This window comes from Protopterus annectens, chromosome 3.part1 (genome assembly GCF_019279795.1).
Source record: "Protopterus annectens isolate FY-2018-M chromosome 3.part1, PAN1.0, whole genome shotgun sequence".
Lineage (NCBI taxonomy): Eukaryota > Metazoa > Chordata > Ceratodontiformes > Protopteridae > Protopterus > Protopterus annectens.
In genome coordinates this window covers 1,601,123,153-1,601,135,719 of record NC_056732.1, presented here as the reverse complement: position 1 = coordinate 1,601,135,719, position 12,567 = coordinate 1,601,123,153, and the positions used below count along the sequence as shown (strand labels likewise).

Here is a 12,567-nt window from a genome sequence, read left to right as displayed (position 1 = left end):
GACATTCTAAAATATAAACTGTGGAGAATCAGCTGAATGGCGATTGATGTCATTAGAATGTTCCTAGTTGCTAAAAGATTATTTAAACAGCTGATTGACAATTTTTTTAAACAGCTGACTGTTTATATTTTGAAATTTGACAGTTGAGACTGCAGTTTGTCAAGTACTGAGCAGTCAGTGAACACCAAGAAAAGAGAACTCGCCAAGAAAACTGTAAGCTTGTCTTGGCCTTGCTATTATATCTTAGAGTAGGTCAGGGACAGCATTCTTTAGTTAAACTCAGGAAAGGTTAGGTATTAAGATAGTTTTTCTAGAATAATGGACTCCTACCCTGCAGTTTGATTTTACATTTGTGGTGATTGAATTCTGGGGTGTTTTTTTTTTTTTTTTTTTTTTTTGAGTTACTAATTTACAATCTTGTAATCCTTTTACTTAAATGTTTTTAATTGCTTTACATTGCGGTTGGAAACGAGTGCTTTTCTTTAGAGAGAGTTCTGTCTGTTTGATACTCCCCAGGTCACCTTGAGGGCCTGGCTGTTCTGGTCATAGCTATCATTTATTTTGATAATTAATTTTCATAATTGGACACCCCTTTAGAAAGGCATGAAGACCCTCTGTTTGATGTCAGAGTTACTGTATTATTTTGGGGAAGAAACACAGCTGGAAATCTGTCAGGCTTTCCCAGAAGTGTTTGGATGTGTGAGATTTGAATTTACTTTGAGTGTGTGCTTGTGTCAAAGATCTTAAACTGGGTCACTTTGCTCTGAAGTGTGTAATAAGAAAATACATTTGGGTGGACAGCGATATATAGTCCAGTCCCAGAAAATAGAGCGTGTTCCTTTTGTGCTCTTAGGGGAAAATCGTGAAATATTACTTCTGTTTAAGTGACAGTCTCATGTTGGAGTCAGTAGTGAGGATTGATTTTCCTTAGTTACTGACCCAGGATAGTAAGGGACGTCATTTTAATTGTTGTCAGTCTGGTGGAATATAGCCAGGCGTCACATTAATTGGTGCCAGCACTGTGAGATTTTTAATTGGATTTCAGTACTCCGTGGGTAGTTGTCATTAAGGCATGCACTCTTGATGGCCACAAGGTAAACATTTAGAATTTCAATTCACTACTTTTTTTAATTTATTTTCTTTAGTTAGTCAGAGATAGCAGGCAATGATGTCGGCAGAAGACCTTTAGCAAGCCATTTGGCTAAGGAGTGTGAAACCAGATGATTGGTGCATGCCAGCCAGACCAAGGAAACAATTATTTCAGCCTTGGTTGCAGCCACAGCTCAGACCAGTCTATACCCAGTTTAATGTTGGTGATGTACAGCCTGCTGAGACGGGACAGTCCACATTTTTTTCAAAGGACCTGAGAAATCTGACTGGAGTTAAGGAAATTGGAACTGGAGGCCAAACATTTTGAACTGGAATCAGGAGAGAGACTGTGCCTGGAAGCCCGATGTCTGAAGGGTGAAGAAAGCCAGCGTCTGCTCGAATTGGAAACCAAACATGTTGAACTGGAATCAGCAGCGAGGCTGAGGTGTTTAGAAGCTGAGGACAAGAGACAGCACCATCATGAAATGGAGCTTCAAACCCTTTGAGAGGATCATGGATATAATACGGAAAGGAATAATCAGACCCCAGAAGCTGAAAAGGTCAGTAGACTTTTTTTTTTCAGTACAGGGTTTGGGATGACTTTCATACTTTTATTAATATCGTTGAGAGGGTATGTAGATAATATGATGTTGACCATGAGCTCTGGGTTCTGTTCCTGACTCCCTTACTGCGTGGTAAAGCTGCCTCAGCTGTAGCAAAGTTAAATTATGTAGATTGAATTATGAAAAAGTAAAATATTGCTTGCTTGACTGTTTCAAATTTATACCTGAAGCTTATAGATAAAAGTTTTGTGAACACAGACACAAAGCAGATGAAAGTGTATGTGATTATATTCCTGACTTTACTTTCGCAGATGGGTGATTGGGTGTCGGGTCACCACCTTTGAGGGACGGGCAGATGTTTTGGTGAGGGAACAAGCTCTCAGTACTTTGTCTGATGACATGAGAGTTTGGTTAGCAGTTGGGGAGAAAAGGGGATCTCTGTTTGGCAAGCAGAGCACCACTCCATAGGAAAAAGGTAACCAGTGCTGTACGTAGAAATAAGGGAACCCATAGGAGCAGTCTAAAAAATTAGAGAGAGACCTGTTAGAATACCGGGAAGGAAGGGCTTATTCATTGACTAACACACGCTATTCTTTTAGCCACAAAGATAAAGTGTTTACTAATGGGAAAGATGATGGTTATTCTAATAATGAGCATATAAATGATTCTTCTGGGGGACCTCCTACATTGAGAAGAAGTGAAAGGTGGTTAGCTGAAAAGGAAAGGAAACACTCTACCCAGGATTTTCAGTATCGGGAGAGGGGGGGGGATTCAGAGGGAGGGGATGGAATTATGGTCAGAATTAAACAATCTAATTCACCCGATGTTTGAAGAGTATGCTGTGAATGAAACAAGAGATGGATTGGAACACGAGAATAGAGTTTGCAAAAAAGGGAATTTTATTATATTTAATTTCACGGACATTAATATTTCTGATGAACATTTCAAGTTGTTCACGAAAGGGTTTCATTTTGTTCCCTCATGCCCAGGGGTTTTGGTAAACACAATTGTTGACCTCCAAACTTTTTGTTAGACGGTTGAATTTCAACATATTTAGAGGTCAAGAACAACCCAAACGGGATTTATCGAGGGCGAATACTTTTAACCCCCCTATCCATACATTTTTGAAAATATTTGAGGAACTGGTTGAGAAGGAAATTAGGCAACTTAACTACAAGGGAGTTAAGAATGGTAATTTTTCTGAAACCGATAAAGTTTTATCGTATTTAAACGAACAAAAATGTAGGGTAATGAAACTGGACAAGGGGGGTGGTGTGGTTTTAATGTACACTGGTGATTATGGTATTTACATGCACAATACGTACTGACAAAAAACAAAACTAGTGAAAACAAAAAAGAGAGCGGATTTGTAGAACTAAACTCCTTTATTGGTAAGCGCTTTCGTTGGCAAATCCATTTACATGCACAATATTTTACAAGATACAGACCATTATGAATCATTTTCCCGACACGATAGCTTATGCCAAGATTAAATATCTGTTAGATCACCTAATGCAAGGGAGTATAAATGAAACGTTATACAATTTTTTATATGTTAACAAACCAAAAATACCTACAATTTTTGGTATCCCGAAGACACATAAAGGGATTGATAATATTAAATTTAGACTTATAGTGGCAGGTGCAGGGGGTATTACTGAACCCTTGGCTATTTATGTTGACTCAAAGGTTAAAGATTTTATAGCTTCAATACAGCATATTTGTAAGGACTCATGAGAGTTCTTGAAGGGAATAGGGAAAGAAATATTTAGTAGGGATTCGCTCATGGTTACGATTGATGTTATTGAACTGTTCCCGAGTATTCCCCATGAGAAGGGTCTGGAATGGTTTTCTGAAATTCTCATTACTGAATCTGGTTTGGATAATAACACCATTAATTTAGTAATTGAATTTATTGAAACTGTTCTCAGGAACAATTTCTTACATTTCAATGGAGAATATTACCATCAAAAGAAGGGTGTTTCTATCGGGGCATCTTGTGCCCCTTTATATGCCAATTGTGTATTATATTATTGGGAAAGAAAATTCATATTACAAATGGAGTGGACAAACCACATCACTAAGTATACTAGATTTTTAGATGACATTTGCTTGTTGTGGAAAGGGTCAAAAGAAAAATTAGAATTTTTTAAATACATTAATGAATCCACTGAATTTTTGAAATTTACTATGAATGTGAGAGAAGACCGTTTGGATTACTTAGATGTCACATTATACAAAGACTACGAGAACAATTGTTTTCAGTCAAAAATTTTTAGGAAAAAGACATTTTCAAAAACTTATTTGCAGTTTGACAGTGGACATCCCTTTTACCAAAAAAGGGGCTTCAAGAATGACAAGTATGAGGGATGAATTTTTGAAAGAAGTGGATTTCTTTTTTTTAGAGAGGGGGTTACCCAGAGGATTTTATTGGTAACATAGCTAAGGAAGTTATTGTGAACAAAAACAAAAAATGTTTCCCTTTATTAGGGTGTGGAACTTGTGATTTGGACAAATGCTCTTCAAAAACTGTTTCCAAGGAAGGTGCCTTTGTGCACACTTTTTCAGGGACTTCGTCCGAAGTAGAAAGGATTATTATTAAATACTGGCCTGTTTTAAAGGCAAATGAAGAAATTTCTGATTTCTTGCCTAATCAGCCACACTTTATTAGGAGGAGAGACATGAATCTCAAGGAATGCATGGAAAGGGGTAGGAAAGTTTAGTGGACTGGCCAGGAAAAAGAAAGGCACTTACAAATGTGGGGCATGCCATCAATGTTCTTGCGTGTTTAATCAGGGCTCCTTGTATATTCAGTCTAGGAAATTTAACATTCAATCTTCCCAATATTTTAATTGCAAGACCAAGGGGGTAGTTTATTTGGGTATGTGTACGCAATGCTCAAGTTTTTACGTAGGGAAAACAGAAAGGCATTTAAATAGGAGGGTTTATGAACATATGTATGAAGTTAGTAAAGGGAAGGAAAGCAATGCTTTTTATAAACACTCCCAAAATTGTAAAAACATGAACATAAAGTTTTTTGTATTGGAGCAAGTTTGCACAGACCCCCGGGGTGGTAGTTGGGAATCTAAATTGGAATACAGGGAGTTGCTCTGGCAACTTAAACTAGATGCTGGTAAAGCCCCGGGATTAAATGACAACATCAATATTGGCAGTTTTAAAACTAAGAGCTGCCAGATTATGATTTGTAAAGTGAATTGTAATTATTATGATCGTCGATTATTTTCTGCTACAGAAACTATATATTTATGTATTTATACATATGCATTTTGTATTTTGTGGCTGTCAAAGACATTATTCATGGATTTTTAACGTTTTTAATTTGGTGGACCAGGTCTTACCTGTAAAAACAGGGTCGTATAGGTTTGTAAAAAATCTGCTGGGTGGAGAAAGGTTGCTATTTAAGGTGATTAATTACATTGTTTTAGAGTTCTGAGGAAGCCTCGTATTTGGACTAGGTGAAAGCACTCAACTCTATTGTGTTATCAACTCTACTGTGTTCTTATTGTTTTTATCGGTTTGAGGTGGAACTTTATTAAAGAAGTATCACAGTACTACTGAGTGGAGATCGTTTGTGGATCCTTTTCCTTTGGCACAGTGGTTTTTGAGCAGTCTAAACCACTCCAACAGAGTACGCCAGTAACAGGGGAAACTACTAATCCATGTGCACGGTTAGGGATTAGATTTTTCAAGCATAACCGGCGGAGACACATGGCAGTCAAATGTTCATCGAGGCAAAGTGAGAAACAGAAGGTGAGGTGAGGTAAGTGGTGATGACAAACTGCCAGTGGTAAGTTGTTTAGAAACAACTGGGGTGCTAAATTATAAACAAGATTTATATCCAGTCTTAATAGATGCTAAACTGGTAACTGCTGAGAGGAACACTCCTTCTGATAATAACCATTGGGAAGGCCTGCAGTGAGAGGAGCAGTACTTGCTTAGGCAATGCACTCCAGTCAGACCGTTGGGAAGGACCCCCTTTCAAATACTTTTAGCTAGGGTCATCTTGACTGTGAGAGTGGAAGAGGAAGCAAGCAAGTAGATGTGTTCAAGGATATTCTTGCAGATGCAATGATAGGGAATGACGATGATGTAGTACCTTGTGTACATGCAGTGACACATACAGGCTTGGAGAAAGGCATGTAGGTCCAGTACATGGCATGTAGGTCCAGTAGTCTGGCAGAGACCCAGAAAGATCTCATACCTGAAGCTGGGACTTGTGCGGTGGCTGTTCAGAGAAGGTGGTATCTGGAAGAAGCAAGTCTGAATGTGAGCCACAGCCGCTGGTGGGTACTGATGTTCCCTTGGACATGGTGACTGCGAGGATAGAGGTGAGTGGTGGTATCCAGAATGACAGCGAGGCACAGTGAAGTGACTAGGCTTCCCTGCCAAAGGGGAGCTGGGGAAGGTCACGAAGGTAGATTTGAGACAGGCTCAACTTATAGATTCTACGTTACAAAGCTTGAGGGAGATGGCTGAGGAGAGGCACCTGAGGCTCAAGGAAGAGAGGAGTCTGTATACTGGAACAAAGGACTCCTTGAGGTGGGCTAGAAGTTGAAGTGCTACGGCAGTTGGTATTGCCTAGTACTTACCATCTGCCACTTTTAGCCATAGCGCATGACATTCCTTTCTCAGGTCATATAGGCATAAGACGTACTAAGAGACAAATTATGCAAAATTTCTATTGGCTTGGGATTGAGCGATATATGGTAGGATATTGTAGGACTTGTGAACGGTGCCAAAAAGTTGGTAAAGAAGACTAAGCCTCCTTAAATGCCTTTGCCTATTATTGAAGAACCCATTTCAGAGAGTAGCCTTGAATATTGTGGGACCGCTAAGTACTCCACGTTCTGTAGGAAAGAGATGCATCTTGGTGGTGGTAGAATATGCTACCAGATATCCTGAGGCAGTGGCTATGTCATCTATAGAGGCAGAGAAGGTGGCAAATGCTTTGATAGAAATCTTCAGCAGAGTAGGTTTTCCACGGGAAATACTGATTGACCGAGATGCCAACTTCATGTCAGACCTGCTGACTTGTCTGTGGAAGCATTGTGGGGTGAAACATCTAAAGACCACCCCCTACCATCCCCAGACTAATGGTCTTGTGGAGAGGTTAAACTCTACATTGAAGAATATGCTATGGGCATTTATAGACCAGTTCAAAGGGAGTAGGACAAGTATTTGCCCCGTCAGTTATTTGCATACAGGGAAGTACCGCAGGACTCTACAGGTTTTTCACCCTTTTAGTTGTTGTACAGACATATAGGTTAAGGGCCCTTTAGATTTAATTTGAGATGAGTGGGAAGGTGAGAGTGAATCTCACAGAACTTGTTGTGGTTTATGCTCTCAATTTTCTGACAAGACTTAAGGAGCTCATGATTTTAGCTCAAGAAAAGCTAGCAGTGGCTTAACAACAAAAGAAGGTGTGGTATGATGGGAATGCTCAGGCTTGAGAGTATACTGAGGGACAGAAGGTGATTGTACTTGTTCCTATTAGACATAGGTTACAAGCAGCTTGGGGAGGGATCCTTTGAGGTGGTGAGGAAAATCAATTATGTGAACTACATGGTAAATTTGTTAGGAGACAAGGGCACAAAATATGCCATGTGAATATGATGAAACCGTATCACTACAGCGTGGCCCTACTATTGAGCATTCATTGTGGATGGCAGGAAGAGTCTGAAATGGATATGATAACCGAGCTTTTGGGTGAAGCTAGAGTTGACACCTCTGTGGAAGAAATTAAACAATTGCTACATATTTTACTTTGTGGTTAGGCAAAAAAAAAGGTGCAGATTTTATTTATGTATGTTTCTGGGTCCTTTCACTGATCTTCACTCCCTCCCACCAGTACAGCTCTTTTGAGTGAGTACCTTTAACCCCTAGTGGGTGTAGCTTGAGCTTGTAAAAAATGAATCCCCTTACACTTCTAACAAGAACTCATTGACAGAGGTCAAATATCAATTATTTGCCATCATGGATGCTTCAACATCAAATATTTTGAAACATTGTTAAATGGAGCTTTTCTCCCTGGGCCTCCGCTGGAAATGGACATGCATCCAGTCGGACTATCCCGGTCAACAAATGTAAAATAAATAAATTGCATGTAGCATAGTTTTTGAATTATTAATACAAATATGAACAAGCAATATTTGACACCTATAGAGGTCTGCGGTGGGAGTGACGGATGCGTTTAAGGTGGAGGTGGGATTACATTGAGGTTCGGCTCTGAGCCCTTTCTTATTTGTAATGGTGATGGACAGGTTGACATGAAATCAGACAGGAGTCCCCGTGGACTATGATGTTTTCAGATGACATTGTCATCTGTAGTGAGAGTAGGGAACAGGTGGAGGAGACCCTGGAGAGGTGGAGATATGTTCTAGAGAGAAGAGGGATGAAGGTCAGCAGGACTAAGACAGAATATATGTGTGAATGAGAGGGAGGATAGAGGAATGGTGAGGATGCAGGGAGTAGAGGTGGCGAAGGTGGATGAGTTTAAATACTTGGGATCAACAGTTCAGAGTAATGGTGATTGTGGAAGAGAGGTGAAGAAGAGAGTACAGGCAGGATGGAGTGGGTGGAGAAGAGTGTCAGGAGTGATTTGTTATAAACGAGTACCAGTAAGAGTGAAAGGGAAGGTCTACAAAAAGTAGTGAGACCAGCTATGTTATATGGGTTGCAGACAGTGGTATTGACAAAAAGGCAGGAGTCAGAGCTTGACGTGGCAGAGTTGAAGATGTTAAGATTTGCACTGCGTGTGACGAGGATGGACAGGATTAGGAATAAATATATTAGAGGGTCAGCCCAGGTTGGACGGTTTGGAGACAAAGCCAGAGAGGCAAGATTACGTTGGTTTGGGCATGTGCTGAGGAGGTATGCAGAGTATATTGGGAAAAAGATGCTAAGGATGAAGCTGCCAGGTAACATGAAAAGAGGAAGGCCTAAGATGAGGTTTATGGATGTGGTGAGAGAGGACATGCAAGTGGTTGGTGTGACAGAGCAAGATGCAGAGGACAGGAAGAAATAGAAACAGTTGATCTGCTGTGGCGACCCCTGATGGGAGCAGCCGAAAGAAGAAGAAGAGGTGCGGTAGGAGGTAACTGCAAAAACACCTGGAGGCGCACTCTGCTATAATGAGTTAATGGATCAATTTCCGGCACAGCCAGGGTGAATGCAGTCACATTGTAAAGAAAAAGTACGTACATTAACAAAAAAACAAAAAAATTCAGTGTGAGAGAAAAGGTACATAAAATACTGTAAACAATTACAAGAGTTATATTCCCAAAACTTAAACCTCACCTTGAAAAGGGTAGAGGGAGCAAAATATAAAATGGTTTACTAGATTAATAGACAGGAAGATTTGGGGAAGGTTTTGATTTGTAAAAGTATTTGGGAATGTGTAGTAGAGTTGTAAGAGAAGCTGGATATGGGAGTAAATTCAGAAAATGTTGCCACATTGTGGTAAGCAAATTTGAGTGAGTCACCATGTGCATAGTATATGCATTTCTGAAAATTAAGCTTCATGGTGCCGGCAGGCCAAGAGACTTGGTTTGTCAAGATATATGCTAATCACCATTCACGAGTCGCCACCTGTGATGATGAGGTAAAATAAAATGACAGAACGATTCAGAAATGTGTACATGTGCCAGCTGAATATTTTGAACCTGGATGAATTCTTGTGTTCAGATTGTGTGAATTGCTAAATAGAGTTAGGGGTTGCTGTACCTTTAGTAAATATGATGTTAAGTTGTCTATATCGCCTTCATTCTTGCTGGTTGGGTCCGGAGCCGATCCTCTGCTCAGACTCGGCCAACTTCAGAAGCTCGAGAGCTGGTTACTGGCTCGAGGCCCCCCTATATCCCATGATGCCTTGTGCTAGATACCCAGATCTCGTTTGCCGCTTTCGCTACGAGGTTGCGTTTACTGGCTCAGGTCGTATATTTTTCACTTTATTACTATATATTAGGGTTTATTGTATATTATTGGTTTAAATATTTACTGTTTTTTTCATAGTTGTAGGTATTCCTAGTGTTTAACCCCCCCTTGAAAACTCGTTTTCTTATTAGAGAGTTTTTTCCCCTCCCTCCCCCCTTCCGTTAGGGTAGGCCGTTTTAGTTAGAGGCTTATCTTTAACATTGTAAATTCTTTCTATAAAAATTGTAGTATTTTAGGTTAGTTTTAGGCTATCTTATACTATTTTTGTGTGTGTGCTGTTTGGGTGTGGTAACTTGTGTGGACTGTGTGTGTTTTTTTCTAGTTACCAATTCCCCCTTAGTACTCTCTATTAGTATTGTGCTTTTCCTTTGCAGGAATGTCTAAAGACACTAAAGTGTCAGGATTCAAGAAGTGTGACTCATGCTGTCAGAAAATGTCACTGACAGATGGTCACACTTCTTGTGTCTACTGCTTGGGCTCCCTACACCTGCAGGACTCTTGTTCGGTGTGTCACGCCTTTAGTCCAAGAGTCCTGCAGGAGCGTAGGAATAAGCATATCCTTAGGGGTTTGCTTAAACCTGAAGGATCACCGGCAAAGACTCAGTCATTGAAACCTTCTAGGCCATCGAAGCCGTCGGCTCCCAGCTCGGAGCTGTCGCCGGGTATGGCTTCTGCTTCAACTTCGGTTCCAGCTGGAACCGAAGTACCTATCTCTACGTCAACTTCGGCTCTGGCTGGAGCCGAAGTACCTATTTCCCAGTCGGCTCCGACCCTCCGGTCGGACCCTTCAGGGAGTCGAAAACGCTCCAGGTCACCATCCTTGGAGTCAATACACTCGGCTAGAGGGTCTCCCTTATTGCAGTCTGAGCAGAGTCATTGATCCCACTCTTCTTGGTCATCTAGGCTATCTGACTATGATTTGGAGAGAGTGGTGAGCAGGCTTTTAAAGTCGCAGGCCCTGGCCAAAATGCTATCCAGCCCCCCTCATCAGGGTTCGGCTCTACCTGTTTCTACAATAGTTCCTCCTTCGACTCATCCCTTGAGTTCGGAGCCGGAGCATGCTGTGGCTGGAACTGTGGGTCCATCGGCACCAATACCTCCCCTTTCGGTTCAGTCATCGGCTCCGATCTCTTCCATGGTGCCGTCCTTGGAGGGATCTGGGTGCCGGGACTCCCTTGTTGGCTCCGAGGGGGTGAGTGGCATCGGATCCTTGTCCGACTCCGTTCTCCCTCTCGGAGCTTCGGCGCAGGTGAGTTTGGCTCCTACATCGGCTTCGGAGCCGTCTCTGTTGGTGCCGGGAAGGATTCCGGTCTCTTCGGAGCCGGAGCCTTCTCCGGTATCGGGGAAGGGGTGCCTTTGAGGTCGTGAGGAATGTGCTGGCATCTGAGTCAGCCTCACAGTCATCTCCATCGGATCCTCCACCCATGGTGCCTGCTCCTGCCTCTGCCCCTCCTCCATACCCCAAGCGTGGGGAACAAGTGCTCCAGGGCACCCCATTGGGTGTATCTTCCTCTTCCGAGGCCTTCCCCGTTCATTCAGAGGAGCCCCCTCGAAAGAGGAAATGCAATAGGAAGCATGTAGACTCACCTGAGTCTGTCACTTCAGATACCGACTTGGAGGAGTAGGAAGGGTCCCCGAGATCCCCCTCTGAGGACGTCTCCTTCAAAGACATGCTTGAAATCCTTAGGCAGAAGGGGAACTGGACTACCCTTAACCCTTCCGAGGATGAGTCTGTATTCCTGGACGTGTTTGGTTCCCGACCCTCCACCTCCTGGGTGTCTCCGCCTTTCGATCCACTGATGGTGGTGGCTCGAAAGGCGTAGTCAGCTCCAGACACAATGGAACCAACTCCCCGCAGGCCCACAAAATTCATCACTGTCCCTCATGACAAGCAATTTCTGACCAAGGGTGTTCCCGTTGATGCCATGGTGGTAGCAGCGGCCACTAAAAAGGAGTTGGCTGAAACTTCTTCGTCTGTCCATCCCCCTAACAAGGAGTCTAGGACGATGGACAGATATGGGAGGCGGATGTTTTCCTCGGCGACCTTTTCCATGAGGTCTCTGAACTATTTGTGCCATTTTACCCACCTTCAAAGGGATCTCCTTAAAGAGTTAGGAGATACCCTTCAAGATCCATCAGCTGCGGGGGCTCAGGCTAAGATTGCCTCCCAGCTGGCGACTCTAAATTCTGTAGTAAACTCCTCCACGCGGCTCATCTCTTATGCAGCCGATGGAGCGAGTAGGGCCGCAGGCACAGGTGTGGCTTTGAGGAGACACTCTTGGATGCGGCTATGCAACTTTGCGGAACCCTTCAGGGCATCTTTCGCCAACACCCCCTTTGATGGTTCTGCTCTGTTTGGACCACAGGTGAAGGATACCCTTACCAGGTGTGAGCAGGAAGGCAAGACTCTCTCTGTCATTGGAGTCCATTTTTCCACTCCTTCAAGACCGTATCCCAAGGGTCCTGATCCATCAATCGGGCGGGCTGCACCAATCTCTTCATTCTCTCCAGCTCACAGCTTGGTTTCTCCACTTCCGACATTAGCCAGGCTTCCTAACATTTCCCATTCAGTGCGTGAAATCATCTTATCCTCGCATAAGTCCACCACTAGAAAAACTTATGCTAGTAAGTGGAAACGTTTTTCCTTATGGGCAAAGATCAAGAACATAGACCCTTTTTCAGCCCCTGTGCACTCTGTTTTAGAATTTCTAGCAGAACTTTTTTGAACTGGATCCTCTTCTGCCACGATTAGAGTTCAGCTAGCTGCAATTTAAAATTTTCATACGGGCCTATCTGATTCAAGCATCATGTCCCATAAGCTTTGTAAAGCCTTTCTTAAAGGGACCACTCTACTCAGGCCCCCAGTAAGAGATCCCCTGCTTCCGTGGGATCTAAATTTGATTTTAGCTTCCCTAATACTTCTCCCCTTTGAACCGGCAGCTTCTTGCTCCTTGAAGTTTCT

At 42.5% G+C, this 12,567-nt stretch overlaps 1 protein-coding gene across 2 annotated transcripts in view; it reads left to right on the top strand.

Moving 5' to 3' along the window:
• The window catches only part of FAM133B (family with sequence similarity 133 member B), a 677,034-nt gene that overhangs the window by 69,801 nt on the left and 594,666 nt on the right, over window positions 1-12,567 (top strand). Inside the window, exon 1 of one of the 2 annotated variants that reach the window (XM_044067633.1) lies at window positions 1,149-1,649. The exons of the other annotated variant lie outside the window; for it this stretch is intronic. The gene's annotated coding sequence lies outside the window, so the exon portion shown is untranslated. Of the gene's footprint in view, window positions 1-1,148; window positions 1,650-12,567 lie in introns of those variants that run through there. 2 annotated transcript variants of the gene reach the window in all.